The 23,773-nt window shown below is 43.5% G+C and overlaps 1 protein-coding gene across 8 annotated transcripts in view; it reads left to right on the forward strand.

Annotated features, from left to right (window-relative positions):
- bbg (PDZ domain-containing protein big bang) overlaps window positions 1–23,773 on the forward strand; it is a 209,318-nt gene that overhangs the window by 158,561 nt on the left and 26,984 nt on the right. The gene's annotated exons all lie outside the window — the stretch shown is intronic.

Here is a 23,773-nt window from a genome sequence, read left to right on the forward strand (position 1 = left end):
ATACAGCCGTACCAATTTCGTTACCAGAATGGAGAACAGTGTATACGTTAGATGTTCTGGCATACATCCTCAACGATTCGCATCGGGTTAACGGTAACATCATGAAAATCGTCAGGGATATGCTACATTTTTTTTTTCTCTGATCTGGTACAGTCGACTCATTTTTTTAGTTGAAATTGGCTCGAGGTTTCTTGTGGCAGCTGTGCACAGAACAATCCAACAATACATGTGGTGTGCGCTTAAAAAATTCGCATATAAAATTCGCTGTTTGTGCTTTCGTCTACCTGCTAGAGACCATCGAAGAGGCCTATGAAACCTAAACATTAGGCCTATTAAACCCTAGAAAAGTTACTATTCAGCAAAAAGGCAGCACATCATTAAGCACTGGCATGCGGAGATCGGGAACAAGAAACTTGACAGCTATAAAAAAATTACTGTCTATTTCGTAAAATATGTACAGTGCACATGGAGACACATCTTCCTCGATGCATAAAACCATTTATTTAAAGAATCCTGCACATAGAATGCTTGTAAAGCACGATTTGTCCGTTCTAACATGAGTCGCGATTAGATAACGGCGAGATTAGGTAATGACATTGTTTTCTATGCGTTTTTTTTTTTTAATATCCTGTATTGTTTTTAACTCCGTCCTCAACCGTTACCATTATTTGCCGTTATCGTCATCGATATGGGATAGAAAAACGAAGTATGTCATGTTGTGACCCATATAGCCTATGCTATACTGTTTAGAGCATTAGAGCGTTTGACATGATCGACTAACTATATAGCTACACAATAGGTCAACAGTTGTCCAGTTTCGATCCGAAAGACCGACGCACAATGGAGTTCGTATAGGCGAAGGTCGCCCCCAGTTTCCACCCCCACAGGTTCGTTCGATTTTAACAAATATAATAATGTCAATAGTTTGAATGTTGCCAGTCGTATACTGCCAGTACTGATCTATGGTCTTTATGGTTATATTTAAGTGAAACAATTACCTGAAGATTAAACGTACTTGCCATCATTCAGCTGCCGACATTTGCCCTATGATTATGCTTGATTTATTATGATCTAGAAAAGAAGATCTAGAGTTGTTTTGTGGTTACTTTTAGCAATGACAACAGAAACAACAGAGTTAACTAATTGTTTGAGTAGCATGCTCTATTATTTCGTGTAGGAGACATCAAGAACAATGCCTCCAGCGCAACTGGCCCTTATCAGTGCCTGTTTCTTTTTCCGGAGGGCATTCCGTGTTATGCGAACCAAATCTTCTGTTCCCACTCAGACTCTTACCCACTGGGGCCCTTATTTTGCATCCTGTGATTTTAGTTCGGACTTGGTTAGCTTGCAGAATGAATTACTAGAGTTATGAATTAACTGGTCGCGTTCCGATCGATCATTCTGTAGGGCCGCTTGGTTTTCTCTATGGGGTTTAGTGTACGCTTCAGAAAACGCTCAGAGCTCAATATCAGCGGCAGAGAAAAGCCATCCTGTACTTTGTCGCGATAGATGGCTCTTCGATCAATTGTTGATACAGTGCTCATATTTGTAGTGATCCGCTTCTATGAGATCATAGAAGTTTGGGCCATAGCGGGCGCTCACGGCCCAGACGTATGCCCAAGTGAAAAATCTGAAAGGCACTAGTGTATATCGGCTTGTAAGTACGGAACTGTCACACCACTTGAAAGCAGCACGTCGATCATCACGTAAAGTTGAATAGCTCAAATAAGAAGGATGCGCGATTTTGCTGAGAATGACTGCAGTAGGTTCAGAAGGTAAAGGAGAGCTTTTATGTTTTGCGAACATTTCCTTCTTGACCCCAATTGGATTCAAATGACGAATGTAACCTGCAGACTATTCCCTGCGTCCTGTTCACCGTAGTCAAATTTTTACCATTTAACTGACCCAACCGTTAACATACATATATATATCTAACGTAGAGCGTCAACGAAGGGGCATTTCCACAACACAGCGAACGAATTGTTTTCTGGGAGGAGCGCCTCATTTCCTTAATTCTTGACTGATGAACGAGAAAACGGAGTGTACAAAGACACTCTTTAATGGCGTTCTAATCCAGCGTTGTCTGTACGGTGTCTTTGTTTAACCAAATACATCAAGGAACACACAAATTGTTCTTAATAGTTTACCGTTAGGATGTCATCTACGATCCGTACCAGTTCGCTTCCTTGCTGCAACCTCTCGCTGGAAAAGAAATATCACTTAAAGGTTCTGAATCGATCTCACTTATCTATTACATTAATAACATATATTCACGGTCTAACCTATGGCAGTGTTTATCGAAAATTCAGCTGTATTTCAACACGCATAAACACTGAAGACCGATATGGAGTAGAGCGTATTCGTACACCTTAAACATTTTTTCTACCCTTTTACTTCTGTCGTTCAAAATCGCAACAGCGTTCTCGGCAGCGGTGGCGTCTTCGAGCGTTGGTGTTGTACTTTCTATTTACCTATATTGCTGCTATAGCACACTGCCCTGCCATGCGCGTTGCAGTTGCCCACGATGCCATTTCGCGGTCAGTCGTTTTTCAAGCGAGATACTACCGAACGTTAGAGGAGCGGCGTTGCCGTTGCGGTCATCACCGTGAAATATGAATACCCACCCGTAAAATTGGCGCTTCTTGAAAAAGCGAAGCTGGGGCGAGCCAAGAATCAAATCGAAAACGATTGAGGAAAACCTTCATATCAATTACCATGTTTATTGTTGTTATCATCGAACATCATCGTGTCGTTTTTCAGTGCGTGGTTTTCAGGGGTTTTTCGGTGAACCGCTTCCTCAATGTCGTTCGTTTCTGATATTATCATTATTATTATTTAATCTGATAGGAAATGAGTGTTGAATTTTCTTCAATTCTTGCGCATGCTGTGTTACACACAGCATGCCATCATGTTGTAACCTTCTCAGACAAGAGCGGCACAACAAGTAACCTTTGCTGGGATAACATCGAGGTACAACCGTCGATAAAGGCCTGAGCATCTGTTTATCGGGCTTGCGTTGCACTGAAAAAGTGGCTGGCTCGCAATGAATGTTTTCGATGAAAAGCTGGCACGAAATTTGCTGCCGCCAAAGGCAAGCAGAAGGAAACGAAGCAAACAAGCCAAATGTATAGGCGCTACCGAATTGAAAATCGCTATAATTTTGAGGTCAGTCGACTCTTTCGTCACCTGTGGAAGCGCATAGCCCTGCAGAAACAATGAAGCAGATCAACGGAAAAAGAATGAAGTATTTCCTTATCTGTGTTTTTACCGTTTTCGTTGAATTTTTAATGTTATCGCTTTTCGGCTATGATATACACTACGCTGGCATACGCATCACATCGGTCTTTATGTCAGATCTGTGCCTGTGTGTGAGGGTCTGTTATAACTAATTTAGTTCACTGCTGCCATACTGCGTAGTAGTATACATCTTAAATACGATTTCTTCGTCCATAGTTAGTCTCCATCTATCGAAATTGCGAAAAAAAAAAAAGTTGTTTGTTTTTGAAGACTGCTCCTATCTGCCAAAAACGGCTCTGATCTTTTGCAGTCGTTACGCATAAGCCAGTACCTGGATGGGCTCAACCGTCAACCGTTGGAAACGGAAAAATCCTAATAGAAACATTATAAACCTTACAGGGAAGACAAGTGAAAAATGAATAGAGGCAATGCCGTTATACTATCGAATTGGCTCTTTTGGTACCATGTGTTTAGAATGTCTTCTTCATGGGTGTTTTCTTGCATGGGCTTCGATATCGTTGGCGTTCGCTGGCTTGTCTTTTCTGCCACGGCTTAAACAATGAAATGGTATCGTGTCGTTATGATGGAGGTCTCATTGAAATTCCTTTCGTTTCATTTGGGTTCGTTGGATTTTCTTTGCCGACTGCCGCCGATCATCGCGTTCCCGGCAGCTGGTTTGGATTCTGTCGTACGTAACAGCAAATTACATACGAATACTCTTTTTCACCTTCTATTTCGTTCTATCTTGCTCAGGACGGGGTGCAGGGTATATAGAAGTAGGCCAAAAGCACGAAAAGAATTCAGAAAACAGAACGATGCAGATGATACTCGTGCAAGTGGGAGAACTGCGTAGATACACGGCTATCTTCACAATTTATGTATCGATGTTGAATGTAGCGTTAGTGTTAAATAACAAGGTTAAGTGTTTATACCGTGTTATTGGTTCTTAATGTTCTTAAACAGCTTCTGCTTACAACGACACATCCAGAGCAGTAAATAAAAAGTAGTACCTAAAACCTGCTCTTAATAAATTCTGTGAACGGTATTTTTTTTGTAACACCTTGTTTCTAGCTACAAGCCACTCCTAGGGAAACTCAGAGGTTTGTTGAGCAGGACACACAAAAGCTACTTATGAATTTTTTGCTGCTTCTCGAAAGTACTTCTTATTTTCAGTTAGACGAACACTCACTTTATCATCGATCACAACTACACACGTAGATAAACAGCATTTGTTTAATAATTGTACGGCCAAAAAAATACAATTGCTATATCATGAAGCATTAGCGGCCTCGTCAAAAGCCATGGGCCCCCTACCAAGCAAGCATCGTTGTCTACCATCACTCATTGAACAGTGCTTTTTTATGGCAACCTCTATTTACGGACTGAATTTCTATTCTCGTTACTTTTTAAGCCAGTTTTGTTTTCCGACCATGTATCCGTTGATTGATCCGCTAGACGATCAATACGATGGGATACTGGTATCGCCATTACTGACGTAGAGGCTACAAGAAGCTTGACATACTCGTACAAATAGCCATAAAGATAAAGAATGAATCTCTATTATTTCATGTGTTGAACGGCATCGATCTGCTTTGTCTCTACACTTATGCGCAAGTGAACTTTAGTGAACGAACAATAGCTTACGACACGCTCGCTATTTTGCCACAGATACACCCTGTGGGCCGCCCATGTATCGTTATTCTACTAGCCAATTAGCCTACTAATTTCTGCACGCTCTCTCTCTCCGGAGCCTCCATGTTGCCAACGCTGTCATCAACTCAACGTATCGTGCACAGCTTCGAATTAGGGACGCACGTGTTACTGCCGTTGCCCTCTCTGAACGATCAGGAAGGACAATATTCACCCGCCTGCTAAACCTCTTGATGGTTGTTTTCCCCTCCAACTTGCATCCCACCGACATCAATTCTTCGCGAGTGAAAGCGACAGTCGGCTAGTAGGAAGTCTGGTTCTGTCACGTTTTTTCTGTACTACGTCTTCATTTCCACTAGTCATTGTGGGCTAGGCATCGCCAACACATGGCAAGCAGGAACCAGCATCCTTATGATAGCCAAAAGGGTGAGTCGTTGTAGTCATCAGCGCGGCATGAAGACAAGAGTTTTTACTGGTAATGGTAAAGAAGAAAATGAACAATTTTTTTCATTGTCATTTGTGGCCGTGAAGCTGTTGTGCCTTCTGGAAAGAGGAATGGTATTGATGTTGGTGTTTCAATTCTGGGCGTCGAACCCCTTCACCTTTCCTACCCTAGCACTTAGTTTCATTCTGCTGTATGTATTTTCACAATAGACCATCTTTTTTTCGCCGAATTACTACTCGACACTGTGACTGTTGTATGAAAATCTCACATAAATATTCTCATTAGTTATTTATTTTAAGAATGCTAATGACCAGGATGACCAAGACGCTGACGGTAGTTAGCTATAGCGATGTTTACTTACAAAAACTATTCCGAAACACAACCCGCCAATTGGCAAAGGTGACGAGCCGTCAGCAACGAAATACACATGAAAAGAATCGGAGAAAACTTTATCATTCACAGATACGTCCCTCTATATCGATGTGACATTATGTATTAATACTATTATAACTCTCCTACAACGATAACTGGCTCTGGTAGAAAGGAGACATTGCAGTTCTGATTTTATGTAATGATTTCCTATGGTGCCCGTTCACGTCAGAAAGTCACGTTTCGATGAGTCTGTTCCAATGTGTGCTTTATGCATTCGTTACCAGGCGCAACGTCGCACGGCGCCACTTGAACAGTAACGTTGTCTTCACTTATCATCCCACCATCAACAAAAGTAACAAGACTATAATCGATTCTGCCATTACCATCACTAACATAAACACTGGGAGTGAAAATAAGCAGCCCAAGTGAGAAAAAGGGAAAAAAAGTATAGTTTCGTAATTATAGCAGCGTGGCTGACATTGATGCTAAATGCACCTGAATGCAGAAAACAACAGGCACGCGTTCCGCATTGGCTTGCTTTTCCCATTGCCGTCTACTCCCTTTTGTCCTATCTGGACCGGATGGCGGCGGCGTCGACGAATTCTTTGCGCTGGCGTGTTCATACAACTGCAACTCGTGCACCCGTGCCGCCATGTAACGTAAACTTGAACGGGGCTTGAACAACGATTTATCATTCAGCCGATGGTTGGTTATGGTGCTCACGCTGTAACGACCACGATGGTATAGGCGGCGATCAAGACGACCGTATCCAATCAGTTTTGTGCTATGCAGGCAGGCAGACAGGCAGGCAGGCAGGCAGGCTAAAGTTGACGGCGATAAGGGGCCGTCTATTCCGCAAGCGCTGCAAATACGCCGCTGCTGCTACTACCATTGTCGTGGTGGTTCCCGCTGTCGTTAGTGCCTGTTGTTCTTGATAATGTGTTAATGGGATTGCTGCTTTTCTAGGGGGTTTCTTCCAAATTATCGGTCAATTTGGTGGGTGATGATGCGAAAACACCTCCACTCGTACATTTACTATAACTATATATTATATTGGCTTGCTGTAGACATATAATTATTTTCAAGCATTACGAGATGACGGAAAAAAGAGAGGGAGGCATTTAGTCGGCCTGAAAACGGGCGCACAATATTTGTTTGATCGACGGCGGATCGTGCATCGTTCATAGAATAATTCCGGCAAAAAGATTGCAAATAAAGCGGTGACTTAAACGCTGACCATTAGCGAAACTAGTACGAAAACTATGTACTTTCCCGCTGTCATACGTGACCAAGCTTTTTAGAGCGGCTGAAAGTGGGCAACGCATGAGCTGGTCGACGTGGGGGTTGTCCTAATCCTGTACCGTCACGAAACAATTACTGTTAATTTCGGATTTGTTGCTAACGTTATTGTGAATTAGACACTGTAACGCCTAGAACGGGTTAGGAGTAAGCCGACGTCGTCCAGGTCGTTTGATAACAACCCAATAGGCCAAAGCTTCTCACCAATCTGGGCGGCCCGCTGCCCCCCTCGTCACTAGTAGCCGTAACAGCGTTCATGATTAGCCCACAAATACAAACAAGTGAATGCGCAGCTTATATATAAATGAAGTAACGAATTTCCTCGACTATTCCCGCGAGGTCGTATTACCGAAGGGATGTGTCTGCTTCTTATGTTGTTTATATTGTTACAGAGCAAAGGCGGCATATTGAGTCGCATCTATCAGAGGAAAACTAAAGATTTATACTAGCTCGAGAGAGTCTCAGGGGCAAACAGTAACGTCAATTCCTTATGCACAGTAGTTGGATGCCCGACTCCTTTCACGAGCAATTCGCCATAAAAAACATCAACTATGTCCTCTCTCATTTTTTTCATACAATTTTCGCTACGTTGTCTGAGCGTACGCTGGCGAAGAAGGGCATACTTGTTTATACCTCCATCAAGCAAGCGCTGAACAAAGGCCAGTCGCTATTTACGATAACGTAATATTATAAACAGTATCTTAGTCAAAGAGAGCTCTAGGAAGAACAGATGTTCATAGATCATATCGCATTCGATGATGGCTACATGCAAGTCTCAAACTGTCAGATACTTTTACCAAAATGTTAGTAATTCCCTGTGCAGGTTTGGCCTAGGTGCGTGACCCCTTCTCTAACATTCTTGCTGTCCAACCACGTTATGTACACGATGGCCGAAACAATTCATTATAAAACACTGAATATTGCGCTAAGCCACTCAACGGCTTCTACGTTACTTATTTGCTTTTTCGAAATTTGTCGACTGGAACAGCGGTCTAGAAAAGGGAATAGACTTGGGTAAAATAGCCGTCAAGGAATGAAATAGGATAAGTGCAACATAGCAATGTTTTACACTGACTGCGAAATACGTAATTGAATACGATCGGTAAAACACTAGGCCCAAGTCGCCCGAGTTACGTGTATAGTCCCAGAGAGCCCCCATCAATAATGCCCCAGAGAGACTTCTATTTTTTTGTTTGACTCGACTTAGCTGACTACACTGATTAATGGCCGATCTCATTGCCATCATACGGCCTGCAATCGCTTGTGATAGTGGGTAATATTTACGTCGTCTCGATTACCTGTTGCCGTTCGACACTGTGTAGGTAGCCTTTAGACAGTAGGGAGACGAACGATATAAGAAAATAAACTGAACGTAAATAAATCATTTCCACCGGCAGCTAAACTTTAAGGAGCTCTCTATAGATGATAAAAATGGCATCTTCTATCAGGGCTGTGTACTGTCACAGACGTCAATTTGGCATAAGTTACTTCAAGTGACATATACATTAATAATAACCTAGAATTCACTACAGGTCTCCATATGATTCCGCATTTGATGATTTACGTTCACCATCGCGCTACGCTACGCCATATAGGATCGATGTATCATAGGGTGTTGCAGTGCAAAAATAGTTCTGGCAGAAAATGGTGGTCATTCGTTCGTAACAAATGTGACTGTATTTCTAGTACGTAAACACTCCCACACAAGTACACGATCCAGCCCGGTTTCAACTGAGATGATGACGTTAGTGATGAGGTGGCGTTGGCTAACGTGCTTTGTCGTAATGGCCAAGTCTGCGCTACCAGTGATCAAACAGAATAACTCATACCACCAACAGAGTGCCCACGTCTTACGCTAGGACTATGGCTTAATCTAATAGTAAACATCTGTGGCTCTGCGGGATCTCAGCAACTTACGAAACTGGAAAACTGAAAATTCGCCGGTGCTCGCAGCTGTTGACATCTGTAGGCCCGTCGTAGCTTATTGTTTGGATAGCGGAATTGCGACGGCAGAACTAACAACGAGTAGATGCATTTTGTGGCAATGTACGCTTTGCGAATCTTTCATCTGTTATTGTTCTTACGGCTGTTGCTTCTGCTGCTGCTGCTACTGATGATGATGATAATGATGCCCTAGTTCCCGTTAGGACCCGGCGGCCAGGGACTGTAGCATATTGTACTTGTTACCATTTAGCTGTCCATAGACCAGCGGCTCCTAAAATCTACCTTTTACTGTATGAGCGTCTGCGCGGTCAGCCTGTCTATCTATGCATGTGCGCTGTCTACAGTAATGTCTATGATTACATCGGAACAGTGCAAGCAACGGGCCAACGAAGGACCGGGAAAGATCGAGTGACCAGAGTCAACTGAGTTGCGATTCGCCGGAAGCTCCTTCTGCTGAGGCTATTTCCCAAAGGGTGGTCGGCCTTGCTCGACCCTGTTTTCGCTCGCTTCTAGATCTCAACACGTATACCTTGATCTGATGACGACAACGACAACGATATCGGAAAACATCTTGCGTCTCTTTTACTGTCTACTATTTATAGCATCAGCTTCGTTGCCCCCTGTTGGTTTGTTGCCTGTCTGCCCCGCTGCTGATGTTGATGCTGCCGATGCCGCTCTGTTCACTGCAGCAATTGCGTTGCTTGAAAGCGGGAGGGAATTAAAGATCGGAGGAGGAGCAAAGTGGAAGCTTTCTTGCAATAGGAAACTCTCCTATGGCGGCCGGTGGTCCTTTATGGTTTGGCATGTTGGGCGTTGGCGACGTGCGTTTCACCCAAATCCGATCTGTGTCTTAGCGATCACCTGTTCCGAGAAGAGCGCAACTCGAAACGAAATACCGAGCGTCATAGCGCTACGACAACTCGTCCTGCAAGATTCGATCCCTTTAGTATTACTAGGGCTTGGTCAAGCAGTGGTTCTCGTGGCAAGAGTGGCCCAATGCGTAACAAATCGCTGGATGACGCGCGATGTCACTGTTGAGGCAATCTGTTCGCTCATTGAAACACGGATGACAAGACGCTACGGGGCTAGCTGTGATCATCAGTTCGGTTCAATAGGGAAGCAAAACAGAACAAAAAATGTTAGAGATGACAAAGATGAGCGAAAGAAAACTGTAAATAACAATTTGGCCTACTAGTACGTTTCGAGACGGTGATGAGCATTGAAGGGTGACATGCATGAGTCAGAAGTATTGTGTATGTCAGTTGTGAATATACAATCCGAAGGCACACGCACCGCATGAAGCCCCTTGAGCGTCTTCTCGTTTGAGCAGCTATTGTCGACGGTCATCCGTCATCATTCGCTGTTATTGTATTTTGTTGAGGTATCAAGGTGTTGTTGTGGTGAAGAAACGAATTGCATTTGGTTTTATAGGTAAATTTACATGGCTATTGGTAGTCGTGGGCCATCGGACAGCCAGTCAACTTCATACGACCTATTTTATTATTTGGGTGGAACTTTATCGATAGTCGTTTCCAGTGATGATCGCACTGTCTATCTAATACATCGTTACAACAATGGCATTTGCTAGCTGTGTAGAATACCTCAAGTTGGGTGGTTAAGGCTTAAGGAATTACATGTTAAAAAAGTGACGATCAGACCTCCGAAGCGCATAAGAAGGTCCTGCTTACACACGCGCTCCTCTATTTTTTTCTTGTTGCTAAAAGAACACACCTTCTGGTTGTATGAGTAAATGAACGGGAGGTATAGACCTTGACCAACTTCTTGAGTTTTGATAGATGGCAGCATGAGTTGATGAGGAATAGGTTGCTTTTTGGTGATTTAAGGAAATTTCAATTCGGCATAATTGTCCCTTGCTGTTATTGTATACAGGGAAATTTGGGGGCAAGATCAAACACTCTTTTTCTGTGTATGTGTATTTCAGCTTTTCTCATTGTTTTGGACGCGTTCGACTCAGCTTTCCCTGGGCAGAATTTGCTGTAAAGTATCGTACATCACAATCCTTTTCGACCAACCTGCACGAGGCATCTCTAAGCGTGTGCGTCCTTTGAACTCTTATCGTTTCACCATCCTGCTTCTAATCTATCCACAATGATTAGGCTTTTCAAAATTCAGCGAAAATCAATGATGATTTTTCGATAGTAAGGGTACAAGGCTAAATCAATTTATCTCTTTGTTTTTTCCCTTTACATTTATATATTAGACACAGACAGGTGAAATCATAATGAATTCCATTAAACACCAATACTGTGTGTGTTATTATTGCGTTACCAGTGTTATCGGTACGCATAAAGGCGTTTTTGTGTACATCTATAAAGGGCGCGTATCGATTCCATATCCAATTCATAAGATTTTGTTGCCGATCGATAACGAAACGTCCAGATATTCCAGCGAACTGATAGAAGTTTTCATGCGCTTTGAGTTTAGAAAATCGATCAGGCCAAAGCACATCAGATCAAAACAGCAGGGCGAGACTGAGCTCCAGAATTAAAATTTGAGTAGAATGTTATCAGGGGCAATGTCGAGGACAACGTACACGCTGATGGTGTCAATAATACGTTTTGCATAAAGTGAAACAGATGGATAGAAAGACTGACGTCGTCCACTGTCTGGCGTACATTTCGTCTCGTACGAACCGTCTGCCGATCGCTTCAAGTATCTGTTATTTGGTGGAGATGAACTACGGAAAACCTCAAATTCAGGCCCGACTTGGAAGAATCTGCTAGAACGAATCATGATCCAGATGTAGATTACAATGTGCCTGTGTGCACGGAAAAAACGTTGTAGCGACAAGAATATCGATGATCGGTCACAGTGTGTCATGCCAGTCGGTATCTGTCTGCCAGATCATCACTATTAGCGGCTCGTACGGTGATGTATGTCCTGCTTGATACGATCGATAGTTTATAGCAGATCTCAGCGAATATATTCTCTCCGACCTTACTAGAGATATGGGTTTACTGGCGTTCTAATATTTCGATCTATATAACTATTGCCGAGAGCGATGCCTTAGCTCCTTTGTAACCACAGGGCGATTTCCGCTATCGATAAAGAAATACTAATGAACATCTGGCCAAATCGTCGACTGATTTCAAATTTAAATTAGTACTCATTTCTTTTCCGACCGTCGTCGAGCTCTGATCACGAACGCAACAGCCAGGACAACATTTGGCAACATAAACAACACGTGTTATTTCGCCGCCATGTCCTATGTTGTTTCACCATCTGATCTTTATTCGGCAACTAACTATTCTACTAACATTAATTCTTTCTATTACCATATATGTCCGACTGCAGTTAGACTGTTTCTGATATGGCACATCCTGTCCACGTTTCATCGGCCCTCCAACGGGTCCCTGATATCAACTTCTTCGACATGTTGCTCTCACCGCTGCCGACATTGTTTTTTGTGATGTTTTTTTTTTCTCTGTGAATCGATCGTCGGCAATTTTACTCATAGTATAATCACTGTTTGTACAGTCGATACATTTGTTTGTTAATTACAGTCGCAATGATGGTATTTGGACAAATGTGCGTCTGTGAGATCCTGCCATCGCAAACGCCACTCGAAAAAAAAGTATCATTGTGGGTTCATTGTTATCATCATATCATTGAAGCCATTGCGGTTTCCTTACTTGGCTATATTTTTCTGAAACAAACAAGCAGACTAGCGAAAGGCGGGAGAATTCGAATATAAGCGGCAGCGGAGCTAGAAGCGGTGCCGGAAGCTTCGATACGCAAAGCTAGCTTCGAACAAGCCCGACTTACGAGCTACACAAATAATCGGGTTGAATTAAATGAAGATAATTTATATTTATCAGTATCAGTTGTTAGTAATAAGATTTTTTCATTGAGTAAATGTTTCTATGGCCGCTACAGACGAATTGATTGGCACGCGTGGCCATACACAACGATTGGATTAACGACGATACCGGAGTTGTGAGAAATAAAAATAACAAGAATAGGATTTTATTATTGCCATAAGGCAGCATTTGGCCCAATCCATACTGTTTCCACACTGGTGATTTTTGTTAGTAATACTCAGCAAACAAAGTTTGTTTTATGTCACTGATATAGTTACCCTTATACAAAGCATAAGTGAACATCATAATCAAGATAAAATATGTTTAAAATTGAATTATCATTATTACTGTTATCGAGTAAGTGTTTCGAGTTTCATGTCCGGCACTGCCATTAAGCATTGCTTCGAACGGCTGGCCACCTCCACGCGAAACGAAGTGCACCCGCCACCACTTCGAAGCTACACCACCTCACGTATCCTTAAGTTTAGAAGGAGAACACGTTACCACTGAAGTGTGCCAAGGATAACCGTGACGGTTAGCGGCATGATTATTGCCATGATTTAGTCATATGCAATGGCATGATGACACAGTGAGACTGGCGTACGTCAACATCCAGCAGTCCATATACGTCCCATTTGGGCCGCGTTTGTGAAAACGTCAACATTTGTCAACAACAACAACAACAAATATACATTTGTCAAATCCCACACATGGCACTTGGTAACAATTATCTGTGTCAACATAGACCTTTTGATATGAAATTCAACGAAATTTTTTCAACTGATGGGCTTCCACTAATCTAGTGCAAAATTATTATTAAAAATATATGGAATATTCAGCAAATCTTGTTCAAACGCTTATGTTATGCAAGTTCATATATATACTCGTTCTCAGGCATCTTGCCGCCGTAATGATAAACAGCGTGATGTACGTATTTTAAAGACGTGTTTCTGTCTATTGCGATTTAATTTTTCAGCTAAATTGAACAAATGTTGTCACTTTACATTTTAGTATTCGCCCTAAGGGGTACCATGAACGATTTTAGTCCCAGAGATGCAAATTAGGGGGGTGAGTAATAACATTAAGTTCGTTATCATTTATGGTTCATCTTATTTACAGTGATACTGTGCACTGTTTAAGCTTAGACTGTCATAAATATTGTATGAGTCTCTTGCTGACTTCAATAAAAATATTCTTGTTATTGTTGCTCTTGTATGGTACAATAATTAAACATACCACCAGCAAAAGCCAGTTTTAGCTATGGCCTTTTCAGTAGACCGATTACGATAACACAACAGAAATCCTTCTGACTAGACAAATCGATGTTTTTTGTCAGAAGCTCTCGTAAAGAAAACCGTTGCGTCCCGTGTGCGCGTTCCCAATTTCGGATCTTTATACGCGGTAAAGTATTGCATCACACCTGCTATTACAGATGCAATGCAAATTATATCGAATCTGCCCGAACGAGAATTGGTGGTCTGATCGAATGATGTCATAATATCCTTTCTTTCACTATAGCCAAACCTGATATTGCACTAATTTTCTCCTATACGAGTGGCTGGACATTTTTCCCTCATTCTCTTAACCGGCTAAAAATTTAAACGATCAAAGATACCATTTAAGCTCACTATTTCCATAATTTTATTTGAGATATAGTCAATGTGTCGGGTACGACATTTGCCGTTACAAATGGGCTTCGTTAGGGCCTACTATTCAGGGCTTCTTTGCCGCTGTTCTCCCGATAATTCAAGTGGCGATAGCCTCGCCTGCTATTTTATTTTTGTTTCGATTTGATAGAGAAAAAGGCGAAAGGGGGACGAACGCCGATAAAGCACCGAATGAGTCAAGCAACGAAAGAAACGTCCGTATGTTACCAACGCTAGAAGCAGTTTGGCTCGTTAAACAAGCCCCCGAACGAAATAAAAGCGAGAATGGCACTGCATATGGACAAAAAAATCCCGCTGCCGTTTACGTTGTTGGTGCCTGAAAATGATAACTGCCCCCGCGTAGGCCAGGACTGCCGCAGTACAGGCATTCTCCTCTCTATCAGCTCCATTGGCGCTAGCATTGAGTGCCACCGTTATTCCTCCGGCTGGTCCCGTACACCTAACGGTGACAGCGGTACGACTATCCAATGTTTTGGTCAATGGCCAAACGCCAATGGGCCGCCAATAGACGCTTAGCCGGGGCGGCTCTAGATGCAGAATGAAACGACAACGCCTTTACCATGTCTATATACTAAAGCGATTGTCCTATTTTGGCGACGGCGATGACAACGACAGCCATCGCACAGGCGGTAGTAAATCCGAGTATTTCCACGGTCTTCATAGAGGCTTAGGCGTCTTCCTCGCCACCGCCGCTGCCATCACAGCCTCTCTAGTCGAATGAGCTAAATGGCTGGTGCCAACGACGGCCATTGACGAAAGTTGACGGTCATTAGAAATTGGACTGTGATACGTGACAGACAGGTGGATAAAGGAATAGGACGACCAATAGAGACAACACAGACGCACGAACAGCCACAGGTAATTATGAGCTCTTCCGTCACCGACGATGGTTGCCATAGCAACAGTAGAGGTGTTGTCTATGCCCGCCAACGGTTGGTTGATTCGGCCTTTCGACGGCTGCCACTGCGGTTTGGGGCACTAATTGCAAGCCCGTATTGTTACTGTTATTCTTAGTTATCTATCTCGATGAGCGCGCATCGTTGCCAGTTAACTGTAGTTATCTAACATAACTAACTGGCCCCTACCGTTGAGAAAGAACAGAAAAAGACATTTATCGAGTGCATGAAGAGCCCGAAGATCAGTTCGCGTACACAAAACTGTGCGTCACTCTAAATTATCTGCCGACAATGATCGTCCAGAATAAATATTGTAATAATAGGTTAGGTTGGCAAAGGTAGCGGAAAGCGGGCTATATTTCAAGCAGACGCCAAGACGCGCTTGATCTGACTGTAGGGCCGTGAAGTTCGAGTTGGATTATGGTAAAACTACAGATTTCATCACAGCGCACAAAAAACTTACTAAGACCTTTTTTGCTATTCTACTGACTCATGTGACGCGTAGTAAAGTTAAGGTTTAGAGCTTTGTTGGTATCTATGTATAGGTTGCCTTCTCAAAAAACTTGCCATGCAGAGAATTTCGCTTGGGTCAAGTTATGCTAGCGCGCACAGTCTCATATAGAACTTGTACTTTTTTTCGTTATCGCATTCTGCTTTAACGTAATGACTCAAAAGACAATAGGTCGACGGCGACGCCGAGTTCAAGATACACTCTTCTATTTGGGTACGTCTATATACTGCTACTGAAAATGTAACATTTACCATTATCGTTCATTATTAATCGAGCAATCTCGTCAGTGAGGCCGGAACTTCATGAGAGTAAAAGGCAAAATATCGTTGCATAAACGCAAGTAATGGCGAGTGTGCATGATGCACGATAGTGTCACCTAGGGTAATTGTCGAACGCCACACACATACAGGTAACGCCCTAAATAAGAGACGACATAATAGAACTGTAATTGCAGCTTTTGCTAGGTTTTTTCCGTGCTATAAATGTTTCAATTTTTTTTTTGCCTGGATACAGGACTATTACGGACCGTATCAAAACAATTTTTTAGGTGCCAAATAGTAATAAGAGTATTTTTCTATCCGATTTTTTCTAACCGATTTTTACATTTTGTGTCTCTCCTTTCTATTTCTGTAGGTAAGGCACTCACCGACACATTACGCATAGTATCCTCGGTATGGTCCGTATAAAAAACCGATCTCCTGAAACTGCATGCTGTATCATACCTCTGATAGTGGCCACATTGACATTAATCTATTTACAAGTTACTCGTAAGTCGTCATCGTTTACGTTACGAGGTCAGAGCCCATAAAGAACTCAAGCTACAGCGTAAGTAGTTTTGTTCGGCTTTCCATTTAGCGAGCCTTTATTTATATAACCTCTCTGTACCAAATAACATCCAGCCGTGAGTCGCAAGAAACGCGGCCCGCTGAGCTCTGAGCATGGCACGTACACTTCGTATGTGTTAAATCATGTAAATACTCCTATCGTCAAATATAGTGCATTTACCCGACTCAGCTGACAGCCTGGGCTAACAATGGTCCCCAGCCCCTGCGCTTCATTCGCCTCTGGAAAATATTAACTGCTATTCTTGTTTGTCCGCTACTAGTTCGCTGAGCAGCAATGTTGTCTTGAACGAACGAAGTTGTTTCAACTCCGGAGTAATTGTTGGTCCGTAACTAGGAAACAACTATCCTTCCTTGCTTTAGGGCCTGTAGGGGCGGTGAGTCAAACAGACGAGACTGTCATCCGAGAGGAAACTGTCAGCTCCGTTGGAGCTGAAATAATTACAGCAAGAATAGGTGACCCCAGTCTTTCCCATTCGTCTATCTAAGTACTGGCCATCCCGAAACGGGGATGAAATAAATAAGAAGACAAGGGAACTGTGCGGGTTTGGACGAAGATCAGGAGGCAAAGGAAGATTATATAGACGAAATTGTCCACTCTCCTGTATTCAACAGCTAGTCTGAATGTGTCAGCTTGCGTCTAACTGTCGGAAAAGTAGAACGAAAATAATAACGGTAGAATGGTAATCCCATAATAGTCATTATTACTTCTGTCACGATGATATGGTAGAAATGAGAATATTATATATACATGGGCACAGTCGCCTGCATCGGCAAACTCTGTTTAGTTATCTAAGGAACGTTTCAGCACCTAATATCCGCCTCTCCATTTGACAGTAGAATCCGTCTTCGCTCCCGAGTCGCTGCGGGAATAAGGCCGACGCTAAGTCAGCGATAACTGAAGCGTCGGCAGAGGGCCGATTCGAACCCTGAGGAAGAAACCTATTTATGGGAAGTTCACGTTAATCGAGCACCAAAGAAGAATTTTGTTTTTATCCTTTAAGGTCTCTTGAGTCGAAAGGAACTATGTGGCCGAGTAGAATGGGTTGCTTTTAGCTTCACTCATTTGCGGGCTCGGTTATGAATAGATGTCAAGCAAAATAGAAGGAACATAGCACGCCTAAGCAGTATCCTGAACAGTACTGAATAGTTGCGTTAACCGGGGTGTATCTCCAAGGATGATTACTAGTACTATTATTCTAGACGACTTTTCTCAATCTAAACGCTATTAGAGAGCCCTTTTATTACTCCTAGTAAGAGAGTTCAGTTTCTAGGATCATTTGAGTTCTCTCGTAACGACTGTTGTGTACTTTGGGATATTGTTAACCACTGTGTTTTCTATCTGTTCTTTCGTGTGAACAAAAGAAACATATTTTTTCTAGTCTTCAGCTTGCTCCATTTTAGTTCTATCCAGCCATACTTGCGCTACGATTTACTTGTTTTTGGTACTTGGTTTTTATTAGTACAGTTTTGTTAATAATACTTGAAAACAGCCTGAGGAAGCGAGCAGTAAAGGGCGTACGTGCCAGGTGTCCATAGGAGAGCGTAGGTAAAAGCACAAGCGTTCTATTGCCAAATCTGGATTATTACTCGTTATAGAAAAATCCCGTTATCATGTACCGTCGTTGCAAGGTTCGTGAGTGAATGGGGAGCTAGACAAAAAAACGATGAATGAGGGATATTCTGCCGAGAGATGGGAAGCGTCTGCTTCGACGTACTGTTATCTAGTGCACCCCCTGCTCCCGGCACACAAATGAGAAGCGCTAGTCAATTGTCAATTTTCTGGGTAAAACAGTCCTAGCACCCCCCCTCCCTTCCCCCCGCCCCCCAGACTCTCATGTATTCTGTCAGACTTTGTTTCGCTGCACTTACTCCTTTGCTTGTTCAACTGCGAGGGCCGCAGACGCTGGACGTGCTCCGACCCTTAGTAATGGCGATAACTATTTTAACATCGTTGTCGTAGCAACTTACCACCATCGGTTCGATTTCTGCTCAGTTGTTGGCAACTCATTGTCGTTGTCCAAGCAGTGTCGTCGATCGCGCTTTGTGCTGATATTCGCGACCACTACCCTTAACGTGCATACGATAGCGCCCGCAGTAGCGTTCTCTGTACTAATAACAACAACGACAAGTGTGACAATCAGACTAAACTTGCCAATGTTCAGCCAGCGATGCAGATGATGGGCAAGCGTCCAAACGCCACTCCTCCGGCACCGTTCCCATGGCCGCTGCTGCTCAAGGAGCAGCAACTTCTATAGCGCGGCAAGATGAATCCAATGCGTTGACATCACTGCTTCGAGAGACGATGCTGACGTTGTTGACAACGAGGAAACAAAGGCGATCTGGCTTCACGACATCTACAACGACGATGACTGTAACAGCAATTGCCATTCTCACTACTGCTAGACGGTAATCGTCGGTAGCTTTTATCGATCCCTCCGTTCAGTTTACTTGTTGTCGACGTCGTCTTCATCGTCATTTTTGGCGTTAGGCTTACTCCCCTCGGGTGCCCTCGCTACTACCGCTGCTAACGGCGCACAAGTAAGTGCTTCATGCCAGCAACGTTTTTACACAGTGCTAAAAATCGACACCAGTTCGACCAATGTATCTCTGCCGTTATTCCAGTTCCAGGAAGCTGTAACCGCTCCCTTTAGTGGCTGGTCATTCATTGGCCAAATGAAAACTATTGCTAATAGTTGGGGCTTGTCTTCCGTCGCTCCATCGTCAGCTGGCCGACTGCTGGGTCAGTGCGTCGTCGCTATAGATCTTGTTTTTCACCAAAACTTCTGATATTGACCTCTTATGCTGCCACCGTTCACTCTGTTGTACGCGCTCCGTTCACGTCTTTCGAAGCGTTTATGTTGTCGCAGCATCGGAAACCGTGCGTGGCTCGACGTCTGCGCATCACCGGTGAGCTATGGATGGTGACGGGACTTTCGGGGCTAACGCTACACCGCCAAGGGTAGGCCTGAGCCGCCCGAGTTAAAATTACGATGCGATTCGGCGTTAGCAGACGCTAAAACGGGCCTTCGGAAAGGAACGTCTGCGTAAAGCTTTGGCACTGCTACTGGCGTTGCTGCTGCTTCTGGCTATCATGTCTATGTAATACAATGTTTCTTGCGCCTCACCAGTCTTGGTCGATTTGCTGCTAGTTGATTGGCCTGTCGATCCGTGTATGTCAGCCGGTCTGTCCGGCAGGCCAATATGCGCCTGCCGGTGCCCATGTTGATCGAAAAGGTCTCACGGCGCAGACGACGAAGCTAGTAAAGACAATTGCGATCGGTGTTGTTGATGCTGAAGATCACAGTCTAAACTCTCAAACGCACAGGTGTATAAATGCATTTATTGTACGGCGTAAATTTTATACGGACATGCAGCGACGACATAGGCATACTATTACATATATATGGAAAACATTTCTTCTAGCGGGTTTAAGTAAATGTAGAATATGTTACCGTGTATTTCTGTATGTAATCATAATAATAACTATATAATAACGATAACTAGCTATTCGGGTTTGTGAGTCGGTCCACTTAACCGTTACAGTGCATATATATATATGTGTAAGTAGTTAACCGGCACGATATCTATTCGTAATAGTATCTAGACGTGACAAATACAGTTCTCATTTTATTTCTGTTATTTTCCCGTATGACGTGATGAAAACCGCGATGTCCGAGAAATAAGCTATCTGCTTTGGCCTGTTTAGAATCTTTTCGTCTCCGGGAACGTTTAATATGTTTCGTTTTGTTGAAGGCTAAACACTTCTAAGATATCTTCAAGTCGACAGATGTACGCTAGGTAGACACAGGTTGCCAATGAAGACTCAATAGCAATTACAGTAAGCCAGTTTTATCATATCTCCATTGAGAAGACTCCAAACGGTTACTTTCACTTAGATATCTAAGATTTTGTATAAATCAGTAGTCATAGCGTTCAAGCATATGTCATAGATGCGCTCACTGTTTTATTTACAGGTCGATACGCCTATGTACTTAGAATGTTACAGCGAAACATGGGCTGCTCAAGGCCTTTTCGTTATAATCGCTAATAGTAATATGTTAGTTAGTACGAAGATATTTAGTATAGATGGCGAGACTTTTGTTCTATTGCTCCGATTACGGTCTAAGCCGGCTACTGGAATTGGGTACGAGGATGTTTGCTGCTAGCTGGCTGGGGGCCGGCCACGCTGCGTGTTAAAAAGGAAAACATAAAAAGTTCTCGAAACAACGCCGAAGCGGAACGAGCCACGAAGGAGACGACGAACAGACAATAGACACGAGGAAAAATAGAAAAGGATTGACAGGACTGTGTGTGTTAGCTTCATGTAAAATCACAGTATGTCGGTGCCCAGGTAATGACGCACAGCGTTTGATACGGAAAAGATGGAGTGATCTGTCGCTATTGTAGTGCTCGAGCGATGAGTGGCTGTCGGGCCACTGGATTCAGGTTTTCTTTGCATTGCTTCTGTGCCCTGAGTACCCTTCAGCTGCACATACGGCCACGGACTCGGCGACAGACGCTTCCACTATGAGCGAACTAGTGGATTAGCTGGCTATTGCTAACAACCATTCGGCATACTGGGTCGACTCACTGTCCGGCTAAACTGAAAAGACTACCGCCATTAACACAGGAGGCTGCTGGCTTTTGCTAGCGACTCCGTACGTCTGTATTGTCTCCATGCATCACACGATGGGCGTTTCTGCCGCCGCCGCCGTTGCTGCTGGTCTTGTTGCCGGTACCAGGTCTTTTCGTGTTCATGTGAACCAGTGCAATAGAGACCGTAAGACAATTGTGTACTGACTTGTCTACTTATGCTTGTCCCTTGCCCCTTGCCGCTTTCATCTCGGGTCGTCCGATCCTGAAACGACCGCGGTCCTTCTGCTGCTGGTGCTGCTACTACCAGTAGCTATAATGGTGGGTCGGTGAGTTTTGCGTTAGCGCAGACGTCACGAAACACAGTGAAATGGAATAGCTGTCGCATCATGGTAAATATATTTCCTCATTTTTACGCGTCTATCGACTAGCCAGTACATCGGCTGCGGCAGTGAAGTCGATGACCGTAACGATGTTGTCAATACCGCACATGTGTATTGACTAATATATAATACTAGTAGAATACTAGCGGTAGGTATGCAATGGAAGTACAATCAGCGCATACGAACAGAGTTATCAAAGCAGACGTCGTTATAAAACGTGCAAAGAAAACGGACGACAGAGGTACGAACAAAGAATTAGACGTCATTAGAGTTTGTTTGATGGCAATCGAGCTTTGCTGATGCTGTTAATTAGAACTTTTTCGTTGGTGCTTCGACGGAAGAATCTCGGAGCGAGTAACTAAATACCCATAAATTAGTAAGCAGAAGCCGTGTGAAGATTCAGATTTATAGATGATATTTGTTACCGTCGACAAATTACGCTGTTATGTATGGCGGGTTACTTCCATGAACCTCCGCTAATCACAATAATACGCGCTGCATTAACTGATGGCTAGAGCAGCGTTGGTCGGATATCGTCGATTTCGGTAGCCGTTGTTAGGCGAGTTTAGTTAGCGAAGTTAAGGACAAGAATACCAAAGACATTCTGTCGTGTAAAAAAGCTTTCTTTCGATATGTCATATGGGCATTGGAGTACCTTTGTATTTTGTTTTAGACCGCGGTTGATCACGAAAGCGCCAATGGGCATTCGAAAACAAAAGTATGGGACACCCATCATTACTGAAAGGGCGTAAGTCTTGACTCTTAGATGGAGGATGAAGCCTTAGAACTGCATTTGGCATTACTTGGAGACTTTGTCGCTGGAATCCATCACAGTGGCCTGCTACCACAGCCATGAGCACCTTGGAGACCGATGCTTAGCAAAGCAGCGGACCTAACCTGGTCGTAAGTCGCGCCAAGTGTCATATTTTCCAGTACCCATCACCCCTAACGGAAACTTCCCTGTCCGCGGTGGACACGCAGCGGCAACTGCCCTTTGCGCCATTAAGGCAGTACTTCTCATCTGCCAACCGGAGCCCTTCGGACGTTAAAGCACCTGGAGATTATTCGGTAAATGTTAGTTGCCTTCTGTATGTACGCCGTGTCATCACGGGAAGGATCCTGTTTTTCTTTTTCTAGGCCGCACATTTGTGAGACGATCTAATTTTTCTCTACACTGTCTCATATGTTAGCTTGCTTCGTTGTGCGGCATTGAAGTATTAGCGACATCTGTCCTTCGAAGTTACGCCTCTGCTAAATAATCTAAGCATATCTAAATGTGATCCCAGTAACAGTTTCCCCTAAGACAACGCGGAAATGAGAACGGCAGAAATGGGGTAAATGGGACATTTAGAACGCGCAGGGAATGCGATGTGCCAGTTTACAATTAAAATCAGCGTAAATTAATGAATGGTCCCGTTATTTACCTTAATGATTAAGCCTGTTTCCTCCTGTCATCCGATAGTCATAACCATTACTTGTTCAGAGCTGCAACTTACGACTGAACCCAGTGCCGTGGCCCACCAGCCATGTTAGCATTGATTACAGAATAGCCCCGTATAAATAAACACAATACCAATTCGAAGCTGGTTGTCGGACAGGTCTATTGAAGATAATCATACTAACTGGACGTGATTGGTGGTGAGTGTGCAGGATTCGGTAGCCACGAGTCAACCTCAAGCTCCATTACTTCATTGTTGTGTTATTCGAATCCAAACAAACTGTTTGATGTATCTTGCGGCCTGTTTACCTGCTGTTAAGGGACTCGATCGACCATTTTTAAGTGGGCAACAAGTCAACGTTGCGGCAAAAAATGAAGGCCGGACAAAACGGCTCCTTCGGCGCAGCATCCAGACGCTCAAGCAAAATGCTCGTAGGCGTCTCTATGTGTCGAACTGTTAGGCGTTCGATCAGACGACTGGCTCCCAGCACAAAATAAAGCCTGTCTATGATCATAATCTGTTTCTGTCTGCAAGTACATTACCCAGCTTCTCTCCATCTACATAATAGCAATCATATAGTTGTGTACATGTATGACTTTTAAGGCGTGTAGAAACGGTCGCTCCGCTTATTAGCTGGAAATTTTTCCAAGGTGAACTTAGACTCGAAATGA

Source organism: Varroa destructor, unplaced genomic scaffold, assembly GCF_002443255.2.
Source record: "Varroa destructor unplaced genomic scaffold, Vdes_3.0 BEIS01000007.1, whole genome shotgun sequence".
Classification (NCBI taxonomy): Eukaryota; Metazoa; Arthropoda; class Arachnida; order Mesostigmata; family Varroidae; genus Varroa; species Varroa destructor.